The sequence below is a fragment of the Geotrypetes seraphini genome, chromosome 2, assembly GCF_902459505.1.
Source record: "Geotrypetes seraphini chromosome 2, aGeoSer1.1, whole genome shotgun sequence".
Classification (NCBI taxonomy): domain Eukaryota; kingdom Metazoa; phylum Chordata; class Amphibia; order Gymnophiona; family Dermophiidae; genus Geotrypetes; species Geotrypetes seraphini.
The window spans coordinates 214,625,074-214,643,077 of record NC_047085.1 but is presented as its reverse complement, the minus strand read 5'-3'; the positions used below and the strand labels follow the sequence as shown (position 1 = coordinate 214,643,077).

General features: G+C 39.6%; 1 protein-coding gene across 3 annotated transcripts in view; it reads left to right on the top strand.

Annotated features, from left to right (window-relative positions):
• Nucleotides 1-18,004, top strand: part of CDH10 (cadherin 10) — a 518,016-nt gene that overhangs the window by 114,040 nt on the left and 385,972 nt on the right. For all 3 annotated transcript variants that reach the window (XM_033934920.1, XM_033934922.1, XM_033934921.1), the window contains exon 3: nucleotides 4,323-4,390. The gene's annotated coding sequence lies outside the window, so the exon portion shown is untranslated. The remainder of the gene's footprint in view (nucleotides 1-4,322; nucleotides 4,391-18,004) is intronic.

Below are 18,004 nucleotides of genomic sequence, written 5' to 3'. Positions count from 1 at the left end.
CTCTAGAGGCACTTTGTTAGATTTGATTATTAGAAAATACTGGGTCATTGTTTAAATATCGTGGACGATATTTCTTTAAAATGCTAGCTGCAGCAACATAAATCTAAATATTCAGTATTGGCGAATATCTGGATGCTGATACTGAATTTCCAGGAAAGGCAATAACTTTTGAAAAAAAGTAAACCATCAGTTTACATTTAACCATTCCACTCCAGTCAGGATTTTATAGACTCTGTCGTATCTCCCCCATTTGCAGTCTCCTCCAAATTGAATAGCCCAATCGCCTTAGCCTTTCTTTAAATGAGGGTTGTTCCATCCCCTTAATCATTTTGGTCACTCTTCTTCATGCCTTTTCTAATTCTTCTATTTCTTTGAGATTCAGCAACCAGAATTGTACGTATGTAATACTCAAGATACAGTCACACCATGTAGTGACTTAGAGGCTTTATTATATTTGTGCTTTATTTGCTATTCCTTTCCCAATAATTCCTAACATTTCATTTGATTTTTCTCCATCATCACACACTAAGCATAAAATTTCAACATATTATGACACCGAGGGCTCCTTTTATGAAGGTGCGCTAGGACCTTAACGAGTGGAATAGCACGCGCTAAATTGCCACGTGCGCTAGCCGCTACCGCCTCCTTTTGAGAAGGCAGTAGATTTCCGGCTAGTGCACGCTATACCTTGCGCGCTAATCCAGTGTGTGCGCTAAAAACACTAGCGCACCTTCGTTAAAGGAGCCCCTAGTTCCTGTTCCATAGTAACATAGCAAATGACAGCAGATAAAGACATGAATGGTCCATCCAGTCTGTCCAATAGTCACACTCATTACACAGTATATTTATGGTTAAATTGTCTATTCTTTAATATTTCTGGGTAATAGACCATAATAGTCTGTCCGATACTGTTTTTAGGTTCCGACTTCTGGAGTTGCCATTGAAGTCCATTCCAACCTATCCTAACCAACCTGTCACTGGAGCTTCTATCAAAACCCTCCCCAGCTCATCCTAAACCAAATCACCATATATGGGACACAGTCTGCAGGATTGCCCAGTACTGGCCTTAGTTTATTTTATAACATTTATTTTCTAATTAGAGATCCTCTGTGTGAATCCCATGCTTTTTTAAAATTCCGTTACTGTTTTCATCTCCACCACCTCCCTTGGGAGGGAATTCTAGACATCTACCACCCTCTCCGCAAAAAAATAATTTCCTAATATTGCTCCTAAGTCTACCATCCTGCAACATTAGGAAATTATTTTACCGTTTTACCATTTTTCTCTCTCTGGAAAAGATTTGTTTCTATATTAATACCTTTCAAGTGTTTAAACATCTTTATCATATCATCCCTGTCCCTCCTCTTTTCTGGAGTTTACATATTCAGCTATTCCAATCTCTTTTTGTGTGTCTTTTGGCACAAGCTCATTACCATTTTTGTTGCTTTTCTCTGGACCGCTTCAAGTCTTTTCACATCCTTAGCCAGATACAGCATCCAAAACTGAACACAGTACTTCAAACACTTCAAAGTACATGCATGCACGTGATGTCTCCACCGTGACTTTATACAGCACTGCATACATCTGGCAGTGCTCTAGAAATAATTAATAGTAGTAATTAATATCCAGGATTTTTTATGCTTGTAAAGAACTTGCTTTACTGCCATTATTGGACAATGCCACCAAGGGGCTCATTTTCAACAAAGAAAAATGTCCAAAAAGTGTCATAAAGGAGCAGATGGACAAACCCTTTCAATTTGCTATTTTCAAAACCTATTTTCTACATGAATTTCTATGCTTGTCTGTAGTGCATATAAATCTAAAGGGGGGAGGGGGTGTTAGAAGTGTGGTCTGAGCAGGAATAGAGTGGGCTTATACCAGCCTGTATGACAGCTTCAGATTTTATAGGTAATCCTATTACAGCAGCAAACAGATTTCTGGAGTAGCCTAGTGAGTGGTTTAGTGAACTATAGAGATGGGGACCTGGCCCATACCCCACTCTAACTACTACACATATGGTAGAATATGTGAACCTTCCAAAATCCATCCTAATTCCACTGTACCTACATATAGGTATCGCCTGCAGGCATAAGAGCTATTGGTATGGTGTACAGCTGGGTCTAGTAGGTTTTGGAGAGCTCACCATACAATATAAGGGTGCAAGTAAGATGTGTACCTGGAACTTTTGTATGAAGTTCACTGCAGTGCCCTACTGCTCTTCTGGGATGTCTGTGTGGCCTGTCTACTAAAAATGCTGGTCTCCCCCTATATCCCAATAGCATGTTTTGTGCGACTTTCTTTTGGACTTTTTCTCAACAATATTTCAAAAAGATATATGTACTTACAATGATAGATGAGGACAAACACATCTGAGAAATGGCCATTTTTGAAACAAAAAAAATTGATATTTTCCACTGGATTTTGGTGCTTGTTCTACCAAAGTCTAAACTCAGATTTAACTGGCATATTGAAAATGCCCTTCTACATCTCCCCAAAAAGTAATATCTATTGACCCAAATAAACTTTCTCTGCTCTCAGCAATTCTTCCAAAAGGAAGACCAGACATCTCTGCTTGTCTCTGGTATTAGGTTTTTACTGTAACTCCCTTCCTTGGGCCCTACACGTTGTCAGGTTCTCATCTACATTCCTGTTAAGGCAAGCTGGGGTATTGTTCTTTAAGAAAGATTGGGTATTTCAATTATATACTTTTTTCATAGCAAGAAGCTACTTTTTCCCTATGTAGGTGGCAAAACCTAAAACAGATTTCTAGTAAAGGTGAAAGAGATGTTATAATTCAAAGAGTAGAAGAATTAGTGGCCTTGAAATTTTGCTGTATCCACAAAGGGATATGTATGTACTGTACATATTTATTAAAAAGACCTGAGTGCCCTTGAAAATTTTCTATACAAACCCAGGAAAATATATGTATATACAATTAACTCATGTACTCAGTTATAAATTCACTCCTAAAAGGGCAATTTTCATTGTTGCAACATATGTGGACATTTTTTACCTGAGGGTTTTGCACCAGATTTCAAAGAGAAAGTAGAGGTCTGAAGAGGTTTTGTGGGTCTGCAGAAAGACTGGGTCTCAATCAGGACTGGGAACATGGTAAAAGTGCTTTTAAGTTAAAGAAGCCACAGTACTGATGGTGCAGCAATGGATGGCTTCAATTAAGCACTTGCACCAATTGCAGCTGAGATAAGTTGACTCTCAGGGCATGAAAACTAAGGCCCTGGTGGAGAAACAAGAGGTGAAAGAAGTCAAACTACAGTTTTCAAGACTTAAAATTTTTCAAGAATTCTCAGTGGTATTGTGTATTCTAAGTTAGAATTTAATTAGCATCTAAGGGCCTTATCTAATTTTATCTCTTTTTTTTGTTGTTTGTTTATATAAGACAACTGAGGACTATTAGGTCTTTGTGGTACCAACCTACTTTCAAAATAATAACTCAGTCTATATTACTACCAAATTTTGACTATTGTAATTCTATTTTTTGTGGGGCTTCTAAGAAGATATTATCAAGAATGCAATTATTCCAAAATATATTGGCACGCAAAATGGATACCATACAGAACAATTAACACATTCATTATGTATCCCAAGTAAATTTGTTGCCCAGAAATAGCTAAGAAGAAAAATTTTAAAATTTAAATTGAATCAGGTTGGGCAGACTGGATGGACCATTCGGGTCTTTATCTGCCGTCATCTACTATGTTATTATGTTACTATGTTAGAAGTACTCATAGCTTTAAATTAAATTTTCCAACTGTTAAAAATGTGATTAAGAAAAACATCTGGAGCACACATTTTCTTATCAGGCAACTAAAGTATGGAATGATCTTCCTTTTCATTTGAGACTGCTCAATTCATATATACTTTTTTTGTAAGGTTCTAAAAATGTATTATTTCAACATATGTTACCTTAGTAAAACCAACTGAAGTTAAATTTTAATAAAAAGGATTATAATGATTTATAATCTGTAACTCCCCTTAAATTAGTGCTTGAATTATTGTGATCTGGTCCAAATCTTATTTGACTGGAAGCAGAATTGAAGAACTCTGATTAGGATTAGATTAGCTCTGAGTAGTGACTGCAGCAATGTTGTTGCACTATACTATTTGGTATGGGCTGCATAGAGAGGCCTAAATCAGGAAGCTGTGTGGTAAGTCCAAACTGGCAGGCCATGGTTTGTCGGGGTCTTCTGGAAGCAAGGGCCAAACTGTACTGACACCTGCTGGGCAGACAGGCCTAATGCTATAGAGTTGCTAGACAATATATTTAAATAAACTGAGTAATGTTTTGTTTTGTTTTTTTCAAGATTTGGGAGTTGAAGACCTTGGGGAGTGCTGAAGATTGCTAGGAGAAGTTGCCAGACATGTAGAGGAGGTGAGTGGAGTTGCCTGAAGCTGTTTGTATAAGGATGAGTTTTAATTTTAAAGCAGAGTTACCATATGGCTCCAGAAAAAGAAGTGACTGTTGTACTAATCACCTTTGTTTTACTTCAAGCACTAATTTCAACACAAGGCTGATGTGGTTAAGTGAACACTCAGACCCACAGCTGAGGTCCGGTGAAACAAGTTCACGGGGCAGCTGTTAAGGAGACCATCATAGTTGTTCACAGTCTCCTCCACCAAACAAAGACTAAATAACAGAAAATAAAACTTAAATAAAAATAAAATCATAAATTTCACAACAACTTAACTTTGAATGGTGTAGATGGTACACATAACTGCTCCGGGCTCCTCCGTTTATTCACAATACCGACCCCCCAACCTAGGTTTCACCCGCTGGCTTCTTCAGGAGGGGTACTACAATTACAAGATAACTCAAATCAACACTGCACCACACAGCTTGCTAACTTAATAAACACTACATTTGAAATACTCAATGTACACACTCTCTCTACAACTTACCGGCACAAACACTCCATACTGCTCACACACGCACTACTGACAAGAAGAACTTCCCTGCAGGCCACGCTTTAAATACACTCCCCTTTTACTACCTACTACATCATCACTTCTGACATCATGATTGATTATAATTGAAACCATTCAATATCATTGTTTAATCCTGTGGGGGCCAAGGTATGCCATTGGAATATAAACTTCTGCTCCAAATAAAGAAGATGTTGAGTGATATTTCCAGATTCTTTATAAGCACACATAAGAACAGTATATTGATGTTTCTATGGAATCTCCATGGAGATTATCCATTGTGAGGGAGGGAAACATCACAGTTACTTAGGAAACTTCAGTGTTAGAGCTTAGGGAGCCATCAGTAATTCTAGAGCTGAGCAGATGTGATATTTCTTGGCTTAAGGAAAGTTTAGAGAAAATGTAAAAGTGACTTATTTTTTAAGGAGAAATAATTATAGGGACAATTTTTAGTGGATTTAGTACTTTTACTGATGAAATAGTCCAAAGGAACACTGGAAAATCCATTAGCCTGAAAAGAGGAGAAGTGTGACTGAGGGGAGGAATGCCTCTGATTGTGGAATTGTCTCAACAAAGGAGAGAAGTAATGAGGAAATGGGAAGATAAGAGTCTCATTTTAAAGTCTAGAAGGATTGAGAGAAGCTAAGTGAAAGCATATGTGTGAATAGAAGTACAATTTGAAAATTTAAGACCATTATTTATCCAATTAGAATAAAATCTGATTAGCTGGTGTCTGAGGCCCAAAGTGTGACTGTGGTTTTGAACTGAAATGAATTCCAGCTTATAAATGTCTGATTGATACACTTGTGGTGGAAAGTGTGAGCCCTCCAAATCCCACCCAAAACCTACTGAACCCACATAGAGGTAATACTTGCAGGCATAAGGGCTATTATAGTGGTATATAGTTGAGTACAGTACATTGGAGGTCTCACCATATAATATTAGGGGGTTATAATGTGATGTATACCTGAGCCCTTTTATGTGAAGTTCACTGTAGTGCTACCCAGGGTGCCCCACTGCTCTGCTGGGATGGCTATGTGGTCAATCTACTAGGTATGCTGGTCCCCTCCTACGTCTCAATGGTGGTTTTGTTCCTTTTTCATTTGGACTTTTTTAAGGTTCAAAACAACAGATGCACTGAGGAAAAAGACATCTAGGAAATGTCCATTTTTGAAACAAAACATAGATGTTTTTCTGTTTTGAAAATGGTCATTCTCCCTACTGGAATTTTGGATGTTTTCTGCAAAACATCTAAACTCAGATTTAGATGCCCCTCCATATGTTTTGACTTGTGTAATCCCCAATGTGTAAAATATTATAGCCTGAATTGTGTTGCTTTTGCCTAGTTTTATTGGGTTTTCTGATGTATTTTCCTGTGGGATTCATTCACAGATTCTGTGTAAGCAGCTCTAGGCATAATGTTGAAATTTGGCCAACTCAGGCTTAGGGTGCTTGTTTTTGTACTTTGTTGCTAATCCAGTCAATAAATTCTTATGATTTAAAATAAATAAATGTCTGATTGTGCTGAAAGTGCTGGCTTTTCTCCTTACTTGTGATGAGCTCATGTTCATTTCTGTAGACTATGATGCAGCATTCACTGAAGTAGCTTTTTCAGGCCTTCCAGTGCACCTACTATACTATCTTTAATTAGATTGTCAGGATGGAATGCAGATTATGAAGGAGGACATAGAAGGGCTTATGAAAGTGGAGGACTGCCTCTAAACTGCAATGGCATATCAGGAAGGGAATCAGGATTTGAACTTGTGCTTATTGGTGTCAGGAGGGGAAACAGAAATGCAGAGGTTTATGCCAGTACATCGTGATTAACAGTGTCCTGCGCTGCTGGTAGCACAGGACACTGTATCTATCACCTCCTTTTGAGGCAGCAGTAACTATTGGCATTCCTAACAGCTAGCATATGGTTATGACTACTGCTTCCTCTAAATTGCCAGTTGGTAGGGGTGGGATGGAGAGATGCTTCATTATATTGTTAGGGAAAGTCAGATTCCTGCAGAGCCCATTGTTCCTCATGATTGAAAATGTAATAGTGAAACAGCACCACCTACTAGCAGAACTATAGATGGAGGATTCCCACTCAGGTTAGAGGGAAAAATAGTTGACATGAGTGCTAGCTGTTACAACCAACCACTCTTATTTCTGCCCTTCTCTTACCTAGATCCCACCCTCTCCCATGTTATGCAGCTAGTGTGGGGATTTTTACTTCAGTGGTTACCTTTTTAGCACAGGAAATAATAGCATGGGTTCATGCTACTACCTATGGCATGGCAAACCACGTTAGCTATTAAGACAGCTCAGCAAAAGGGCCTCATAGTATTTCAAGTTATTTGGTGTAAAGATCCCGTAGAGGGGTACAAAGAGGGAAGGAAAGGGTGAAAGGATGATATTAAGGATCTAGGAAGGACAAGAAGATGTTCAGGGAACAAAGGTCAGTAGAAGGAATGAGATAAAGTTGAAATGGGATTGAAGAAAAATTGGAAGAGGGATAAAGGTAAGCTAAGTGGGAAGTAAGAGAAAGAAGAAAAGGCTGGATGGCAAGAAGAATTGAGTGAAAGATTACAATCAGGGACTGAGAAAAAATGGAGGTCAGAGAGAGATGATGGTTTGGAACCACACCCCTCTTCTAAAAACTCCCAGACCAACATATTACACAAGTCCACTAAAAGAAAAACCACCATCCAGAAGCAGAAAAGAAAAGAAGGGTGGGACCGGGTAGGAAAATTAATTTATAAATGGTTAACTCCCTGCCCTACCATTTAAAAAAACTAAGGTCTGATGATGAATAAAAGCCAGAAAGAGAAAACAGCCTTCAAATAATTTAGCTGGTGGTTGGCTGGAACTGAAGACCATAGAGGTACTAAGAAATGTATTATCTGAAAAAAAGATTGCTTAGAAATTAGGCACTTTGAAGTTTATTATATGCCGTTGTGGATTGATGGTGTATATTACATAGATAATGTCATAAACAACATTGGGCTATTTCAATACGTCAGTAGAGCATCTATATAAACATAGATTAATGAGATAAAGCCGACATTCAGTTTGTCAAATTGCCCCATTACATCTTCCGGTGTTACAAAGATTTGTTCAGTTTCTCTGTCTCATCAACATTGAATACCATTTCTGACACCAGCATCTCCCCCACATTTTCTTTGGTGGAGATTCAAGCAAAGAATTAATTTAATCTCTCCACTACCGCTTTGAATTCCCTAAGTGCCCCCTTTTACCCCTTGATCATCTAGAGATCCAACTGATTCTTGTCTGGTAAGCCAGTTGATATTGTGCATCTAAATTTTCAAAAATAATTTGACAAAGTGCCTTAAGAAAGACTCCTAAGGAAATTAGAATGTCATGGGATAGGAGATAATATCATATTACGAATTAAGAACTGGTTAAAAGTGAGTAGGGTTAAATGATTAATATTCTCAATGGAGAAGGGTAAATAGTGGGGTTCCTCTGAGGTCTGTGCTGGGTCCACTGATTTTTAACATACTGTATTCATCAAAGATCTAGAGATGGGAATAACTAGTGATATTATTAAATTTGCTGATGACTTAAAGGGGTCCTTTTACTAAGGCGCACGAACCAATTTAGCACATGCTAAATGCTAAGGTACCCATGGAATATAATGGGTGCCTTAGCATTTAACGTGGGCTAAATCGGTTAACGTGCCTTGGTAAAAAAGGCCCCAAAGTTATTCACAGTTGTTTAATTGCAAGTGGATCTTGGGAGACTGGGAATCAAATGGCAGATGATGTTTAATGTGAGCAAGTGCAAAGTGATACATGTTAGAAGGAGGAATATGAACTATAGCTACCGTATGTGATGCAGGCTTCCACATTAGGAGTCATTGCCCAGGAAAATGAACTAGGTGTCATTATTCGGGATACAATGAAACCCTCAGCTCACCGTGTGACGGCGACTAAGAAAGCAAATAGAATGTTAGGAAGGGAATGCAAAACAAACAGGAAAATGTTATAGTGCCTTTGCATCTCTCCATGGTGTGGCCATACTTTGAATACTGTGTGAAATTCTGGTTGCTGCATCTAAAAAAAAAAGATAGAGTGGAATTTGAAAAGGTACAGAAAAGAGCAACAAACATGCTCAAAGGGATGGGGCAACTTCCCAATGAGCAAAGGCTAGTGATTAAAGCTCTTTAGCCTGGAGAATAGCTGGATCAGGGGAGATATGATAGAGGTTTATCAGATACTGAATGGAGTGGAGGGGGTAGCTATGAGTCACTTGTTTACTCTTTCCAAAATACTAGGACTAGGGGGCATATAATGAAGCTACTATGAAGTAGATTTAAAATAAACAAGAGAAAGTATTTCTTCACTCAATGTGTAATTAAACTCTGGAATTTGTTGCCAGAGAATGTAGTAAAAATAATTAGCTTAGCAGGGTTTAAAAAAGGTTTGGTTAACTTCCTAAAAGATAAGTCCATAAGCCATTATTAAGACTGTTATTTTATGCAGCATAAAATCTATTTTATTCTTGGATCTTGCTAGGTACTTGTGACCTGGGTTGGCCACTGTTGGAAACAGAATACTGGGCTTAATGGACCTTCGTTTTGTCCCAGTGTGGCAGCTCTTATATTCTTATGGATTCAGACATACTTAGCTTATAGAGTACTGTAAGTTCTGTGACTACATCAAACTTTTTGTGTTGGCTTTAATGAGTACTGTATACTTTATTTCTGGCAGGTGCCTGAACATTGGATTGCCTCCAAAACCCTATTGATCATGCTGAGCTGTCTGATGATTTGGCATTTTTTTTTTGTTTTGTTTCAGGTTGAGTTATTCAAATCACTGCTGATAAAGATATCATCTAATTATATGAATCAGCAAGGGCAGGTCATATCAGAACATAATGTCTGTGAGCAATATATCAAGTTTTCGTCAATCAGCCTACTGATGAAAATCTATAGGACAACAGGTTTAATCTGGGACCTTGGGACCTAGAACAAACTGGATCGTATCCAAATGAATTGAAGCAGATGGCAAAAGAGAGATAAATTCAAAAGATCATTTCAGCAACAAAAGTGCCTCATCAGTGTAAAAACCTGTCCAAAAAAAACAAAGATGAAACTAAATGCAAACAAATATATGTTATATATGCTGAAAATTAGACAATTTTAGGGCCTTTGAGGGCTCTTTAACACTGATCCTCAACAAGTGGAGAAAGCATGCAGAGCACACCTCATGGAATTCATTCCAACCCTTCTCTTTGTTTTTGTCTCTGTTGTATCTGTTTGTGTGTGTGTGTGCGTGCACACACACGTGCATATCAGGGATGTACTATATATTCATTTGAAACAACATGGGAACTGTCAACAATATTTCCGTTGTCATTTCATGTTATTTTTAGTTGAAATGAATTCCAGGCTATGAATCTCCGCAATTGTTTTACAGTATCAAAAATAATGTGTATTATACACAAAGGGTTCTATAGAGGTTGGCTAAAAAATCAAGGCCAATCACTAAGCACAATTCTATAAAAAGTAGGCGTACTGTATAGAATCACATTTAGTGCTGCCTAAATGCCATTAGGCATCGCTAGATGTCCTAACTTTTAGGTACATCGTATTTATGCCAAGGTTTTCTTGGCTTAAATATGTGCACCTAAGTAAGGCGCACAATGGCATCTAAGTCAAAAACAGGCACCTAACTCCAAAACATGCCCATGATTTGCCTCTAACTTAACTCACTTTTAGGCAGTGTCGCAACCCGTGCTCCTGATAAGTGCAGTGAGCTTGGTTAACCGCGACTAATTCTGCTCCCAGCGCGTTCCTTCCAACCAAGGAATCCTTCAGGCTACCTAGGCACCGGCCTAGGGTGAAAACATCAGGTAAATGGCCCCAGTGAAAATAGCCAACAGTCCAGGACCTTGCTGACTTCTTTCTCAATAAGATCAAAACAGTTCAAACAGAAGTTGCCAAAATGACCATCGCTCAGAAACCAACACACCTCACACAAGAACCCAGAGGAGACCTGCAATGCTGACCAAATTTGAAACTCCATCACCCCATTATCGACCTCTGAAGCAAATACATAAAAAAACCAAACTACTAAGCAAGCTATCCACCCACTACAGCTCACTAGACAATAGTCCTTCCTACCTCCGCATTTCTGCACCTGAAGCAATCATCAAGTGGATCACCAAACCCCTAGATAACATTCTAGACCAGGATCAACTTACATAAGAAATGGTAAAAATACGCAGCTCTCACTCCAATATCTAAATCTTAGAATGAAGACCTTTCCACTCCCTCAAATTACAAACACTTCGCTGGTATACTCATACTCACCATACTCACCAAATCCCTGGAAACCCATGTAAGCAAGCAACATATATTGAACAACACTCCTGCTTGCATCCCTCTCAGTTCGGATTCCAACCACAGCACAGCACAGAACTACTCCTCCTGACTGACCATAAAAACCAAACAGATACTAAGCATAGACCAGAAAGCAGCCCTTCTCCAATTTGACATCTCCACTGCCTTCAACTCAGTAGATCACTACCTCCTACTAATGAAACTCTCAGAAATAGGAGTGACAGGCATTGTACTAAATTGGTTTAAAATTTCCTCACAAAAAGGGAATACCTCGTCAGGAAAGACAAAATCTTCTCCAACAACTGGAAGGCCTTCTGTGGAGTACCCCAAGGATCTTCACTTTCCCCCAAACCTATTCAATTTATTTATGAGCTCACTTGGCAATATTACATTCAAAGATAATGAATGCATATTATCATACACGGATGTCATCCTTCTCCTCATCCCAATAACTAGTATCCAATCTGATACAACCCAAAAAATCTCAGACAACAGAGACAAAATACAAACATAGACAACAATCAACAAACTCAAAATAAATGCATCAAAAGTCAAAATTATTTCGTTTCACTACAGACAGCTTTGACAAACACCATCCTCGCAGCAGGAAACACTCTTGTGGTAGAAAAATCCTCCAAAGTGCTAGGTGTCATTTTAGACTCCACACTATCCCTTGAAACACAAATCTCCAACCTCTGGAAGAAAACATTCTTCACTATGAGACAACTTAGACTCATCAAACCATACTTTCATCAACAACACTTTGCCCTACTTGCGCAGATACTAATCCTATCACAGCTGGACTTCTCCAACTCCATCTACATGGGTATCAACACTACCCTTATTGTTAAACTGCAGCTCATACAAAACATAACAATAAGAATCATATTCAGGCTGAAAAAAAATGACTCAGTCTCTATCTCAAACAACTAAACTGACTACCCATCTCATCTTGAATAAATTTCAAAACATCCTGCATTATGTAAAACATACTTAATGGAAACTCCACCGCACCACTTATTCACTTATTCTCATTGGTTTAATACTCCGCCCAGAAATCTTAACAGGATAAGAACATAAGAATAGCCTTACTGGGTCAGATCAATGGTCCATCTAGCCCAGTGTTCCATCTTCACAGAGACCAATCCAAGTCACAAGTACTTGGCAAAACCCCAAATAGTAGCAGCATTCCATGCTATTGGCTTCCCCCATGTCTGCCTCAACAGCAGACTATGGACTTTTCCAGGAACTTGTTCAAACCTTTTTTGAAAACCAGCTATATTAACCACTCTTACCACATCCTCTGGCAACACATTCCACAGCTGAACCTACCCTCAACAAGAAACCTCAAAGTATAAACACATATTCAACATAATGTTCACATTCTCTGGCGCGAAAACATGGAATGATCTCCCAACAATCATCAGATGTGAACCAAAATACCTCATGTTTTGCAAGATACTAAAAACCTATCTCTTTAATTCCATATATTCTACCAACAACTAAATCCCAACAACCATCAGAGCCAAACCAGACTTTGACATAAAATACGCCCAAGAAAACTGACCCACATAACTACATTCTACTCCATCACCACCATGGCGCCAAGTACACTACCAACTGCCAGTTAATAACTATAGCAAACTCTATCTACCTCATGGCATCCTTTATCAAACTTTACTAGCTCTTTCCGCTGTACTTTACCCTTTCCATATATGTTTATATAATGTACTTCCAGCAGCATCTCTCAACTGCATGATAAATCTCAAAGGTTCTATAATATATCTCTATTGCATTCTCACACTGCTCTAAACTGTATGTCCATAAATTGTACTGTAAGTCACCCTGAACCTTTTTAGGCATAGCGCAACTCATAAATCCCAGATTAGATTAGATTGTTAGCAACCAGCTAATAAATTCATTAGTCAATTTAGTTGTGTGCACATCTTAGGACAGCATGCAGTTTGTGCACATAAATTTGCATGCCATTTAAATAATACAGTGTGTGGAAAAATGCTTGCTACAAAATACAAAGTGTGATCAAAAAATACAATGAATATTAAATTTTTAAAAATATATATATTTTTTATATTTAAATTTTTATTGATTTTTAGTTTATAACTTCAACAGAGCCAAAAATCCAATGACATACATTCAAGACGAATCACATCGAAACATATCACAGGTTATACAAATTTGAACATTTAAGAGTGAAAAACAATAAAATTCACATAATGTCACCTACACAACAAACATAACTGAACAAGTAATCTCAAACTGTACAACTTCCAATCTGATTCAACATCCTCAAAACAAAGCAGTTATTGTAAAAGACACATCACCATTAATCCCCCTCAAAATACTCCCCTTCACTTCAAACACATCTCATCATTCACGCCACTTTCTGAAGCAGTTCTGGAAGCAGTGGCGTACCTAGCATATGTGACACACGGGGCCCATCATTTTTTGACACACCCCCATCTATGTGAAAAATATGATTTTTAGTAACAATCCACATATCGCAGAACAAGAGTGTACCTACGAAAAGGCAGAATCTTAAACACTGCAGTGAGCACTAGAAAACCAACACATACATTGTAAAACTAAAGCCAGATCCTGCACAGTCAATTGATCCTGTACAGTCGATGCTATCAGAAAGCCATGTCCCTTTCATACACACAGACAGATACACCCTCGCCCAATATGGAATAAACATAAACTAAAAATAAAAATATGTAGACAAAAGTTAAACTGAACCGCCAAGCAACCAGACTCTGCATACAATGCAATACCACAACACCATAAAAACAGTAACACATGTCCTCTAATACTGTGCAAAATATAGACAGTAGATGTAAATTTGAAAAAACTGATACATAACAATCACCACTTAACAAATTAACAAATAAAAATAAAACAAATAATGAGAAATAAGAAAATACCATTTTATTGGACTAATCCCCGTAAGCTCGGTCCTCATCCCCGCAAACCACCTGATTCCATCCACACAAGCCTTGAATTGTTTTATATTGAACTTATTATATTAAGGTATAAAAAGAAACAATATTCTGTACAATTGTCAATTTATAAATCAGCGTTTTCTCCCCACTCTCTCTTCCCCATTTCCCTTCAGCGTCCTCAGCCACTCTCTCTCCACTTTCCTTCAGCGCACGCACATAAAAACAAGCAAGTAATTTTATATCATTTTCATTCTATTCATTCATAGAAATTAAAGTCTAAATAATGCCAGTCACATAACAAAACATGATTTTACAAAAATAATTCCCTGCACAGTCAAGCCTGCAAGGATTACTAGATGTCTTTCAGCAGCTCCCCTCCCTCCCTCCACCTTACCTTTGTGGCCAAGTCAAAATGAACTAGCAACAATAAAATTTTAAAAACAGAAAGCACACTGTACGCAGAGAAAATGCTAATTATTTATATTCTGCGGGTTTTCAAAGAGGTCAAGGCAGATGACTTTATGCAGTCACCTCAGTAACAACTATACAAAAATAGAAAAATATACCCCCCTCTCTTTTTACTAAACCGCAATAGCGGTTTTTAGCGCAGGGAGCTGCGCTGAATGCCCCATGCTGCTCTCGACGCTCATATGCTCCCTGCGCTAAAATCCGCTATTGCGGTTTAGTAAAAGCGAGCCATAGTGCAAAATATAGACAGCATATATAAATTCTCAAAATGGACACATTTTGACACTAAATTGAAAATAAAATAATTTTCCCTACCTTTGTTTGGTAATTTCATCAGTCTCTGGTTGCACTTTATTCTTCTGACTGTGCATCCAATATTTCTTCCCTTCTTTCAGCCTCCTGTATGCTTCCTCTCCTCCAGACCTCATTCCCTCCCCAAGCTTTTTCTTTATTTCACCCTGCCCCCTTCTTTCTTTTTCTCTCCATGCCCCCTTTCTTTCTGTATGTCTGTCTTTCTCTCTCTCTCTTCGTGCCCCATTTCTTTCTTTGTTTCACCCTGCCCCCTTTTTCTTTCTCTCTCCATGCCCCCTTTCTTTCTCTATGTCTGTCTCTCTCTCTCTCTCCGTGCCCCATTTCTTTCTTTCTTTCACCCTGCCCCCTTTCTTTCTTTCTGGCTCTCTGCCCCCCCTTCTTTCTTTCTTTCTCCCTGCCCTCCCCCATGCCACTGCCATTGGGAAACATGTTGTTGCCACCGCCACCGGGGAAAGGCTGCCACTGCCACCATCGGGAACAGGCCGGCTCTGAGTTCTCCCTCTCTGCTTTTCTTCCCCGTGGGCCAACCAACTCTCACCGCCCGACATCAATTCTAATGTCGGAGAGGACGTTCCAGGCCAGCCAGGCAGCGATTGGCTGGCCCAGAATGTCCTCTCCGATGTCATAATTGACGGTGGGTGGTGAGAGTTAGTCGGCCCCGCGGGGAAGAAAAGCAGGGAGGGAGAACTCGGCGCCGGCTTGTTCCCGATGGCGGCAGTGGTAGCCTTTCCCCGGCAGCAGCCCATTCCCCAGTGAGTGGCCAGCTGTGAACCTCCTTGGGGCGTGCACCCGGGCGGACCACCCCATGTCCCCCCCTTGGTACGCCACTGTCTGGAAGTCCTCTTTCATGAGTGTCTTTAGTTACACTGTTGTGGCCGCCTTGATGTCCTGAATTGATTCAAAATGTTTACCTTTCAAGGTCATTTTGACTTTGGAGAAGAGCCAGAAAGTACATGGTGCCATATCTAGTGAATAAGGTGGATGAGGATATACCGTAATGTTTTTATTTGACAGAAATTGCCCTACAAGCTAGATATTAGAAAGGAATTTAAATGACCAAAGCTATCTGTATAAGTGCCACATTTAGGGGTCATTTTACAAAGCTGCAATAGCAATTTCTTCTGCGGCAAATGAACTGAAGGCCATAGGAACTGAATGGATTTTGGTGCATTTGCCACGGCCCCTCCCCCCCCCCCCGGCAAATGCACCGTAGCTTTGTAAAAAGAGGTCCTTAGTAGTTTGTTTTTTAAGCTACAATATCAAACAACAAAATTACTTTTAACTACCAACCTTGTATTTTATTATTATTATTATTAGTGTTGTTTTCTGTTGCTATTTTGTTAGCTTGGCATTACTTTTTTAATTTAGTGGAACATGGGCTTCTTATTTTTCTGGATTTTGAGGTGGTCATATTTTATTTTTGGAGTTGTCTTTCAACTAAACTATGCTATAGTGCAGTGTCTCACAAACTTTGTTGAGCCGTGGCACACTGAACATAGTGGCCACGGCTTGAGGCATCTGGAAGTGCATAAGCATCAATGCGATGATGTCATGTGCATATATGATGTCATCATGTCAACGTCCGAGCATGCACGAAAGCCCTCCAGATGGGCCCTGAGCCGCCAGTGAGGGGTGCTGGCAGGGAATATGCGCAGAGAGAAGGAGAAGCACTAGCGCTGACTGATTGTCTTCAGGATGTGCCTCTCACCGTGAGAGACATGAATGGGACTGTCCCATTTTTAGATCCCCTGTCCCTTTGTCGTTACACACAGCTTCAGGACGCTGAAATGTCCCATTTTCAGGGGCAGTGTCCCGAAGCTGTCTGTGGGGGACAACGGGACAGGTGATCACTTCCCCTCCCTTCAGCGCCGAAGCCTGCCACCCCCACCCCCCGGACCGACCCCCGCTGCTGCCTACCACCGCTTCAAATACCCGCCCCGGTCCACCGCCTCTGCCGATACTAAAGCAGTAAGGTCCAGGCACCAGCCCACAAACCTTCTTCCCGATGTCAATTCTGACATCAGGGAGGAAGTTCCGGGACAGCCATTGACTTCAGGAGAGGGGATGGAACAAAGGCTGGAAGGCAGTGAGGGGGACATAAGGACATAGGAAGGGACACTAAGGACATGGGAAGGAGGAACTGGGGGCACTAAGGACAAAGGAAGGGGCACTAAGGACATAGGAAGGAGGCACTGGGAGCGCTAAAGACATAAGAAGGAAGAAGGGAGGGAATAAAAAGGGACAATTATTGTGCCTGAGTGCAGAAAGAAAGAAAGAAATGAAAGAAAAGATGCACAGTCAGAAGGAAACGCAACCAGATACTCATGAAATCACCAGACAGCAAAGGTAGGAAAAATGAATTTATTTTCAATTTAGTGATCAAAATGTGTCAGTTTTGAGAATTTATATCTGCTGTCTGTATTTTGCACTATATTTGTCTATTTTTCTATAACTACTGAGGTGACATTACATATTTTAAAGTCATCTGCCTTGACATCTTTGAATCCCCCCAAATATAAATGATAATTAACATTTTCTCTGCTTATAGTGTGCTTTGTAGTTTTTTAAAAAAATTTTATGGTTACCATTATGAATTAATAAGATATTATGTGTACATGAAAAATGAATGGAAAAAATTGGGGTGGGATTGGGGCGGGGCTAGGGTGAGATTAGGGCGGGGCTAGGGCAGGATTGGGGCGGGACTGACAATTAATAGATGTTCCGTTTTCATGAAAAAAATAAATGGTCACGTTAGTAATGCAGACAGTCAGCTGGCACCAGCGCCTCTCCTCCTCCCTGTGTCGCAGCATACCTGAAATCTCAGGAGGCACACAGTTTGCGATACACTGCTATCGTGTCTTCTCTTCTCTTGTTCCTGTGTTATGAAATGAACTGCCATGTGGTCTTCAGTCAGAGAGGCTGCTTTTAACTCCTAACCCCACTTGATTGTAAAGTACCCATGCCTGAG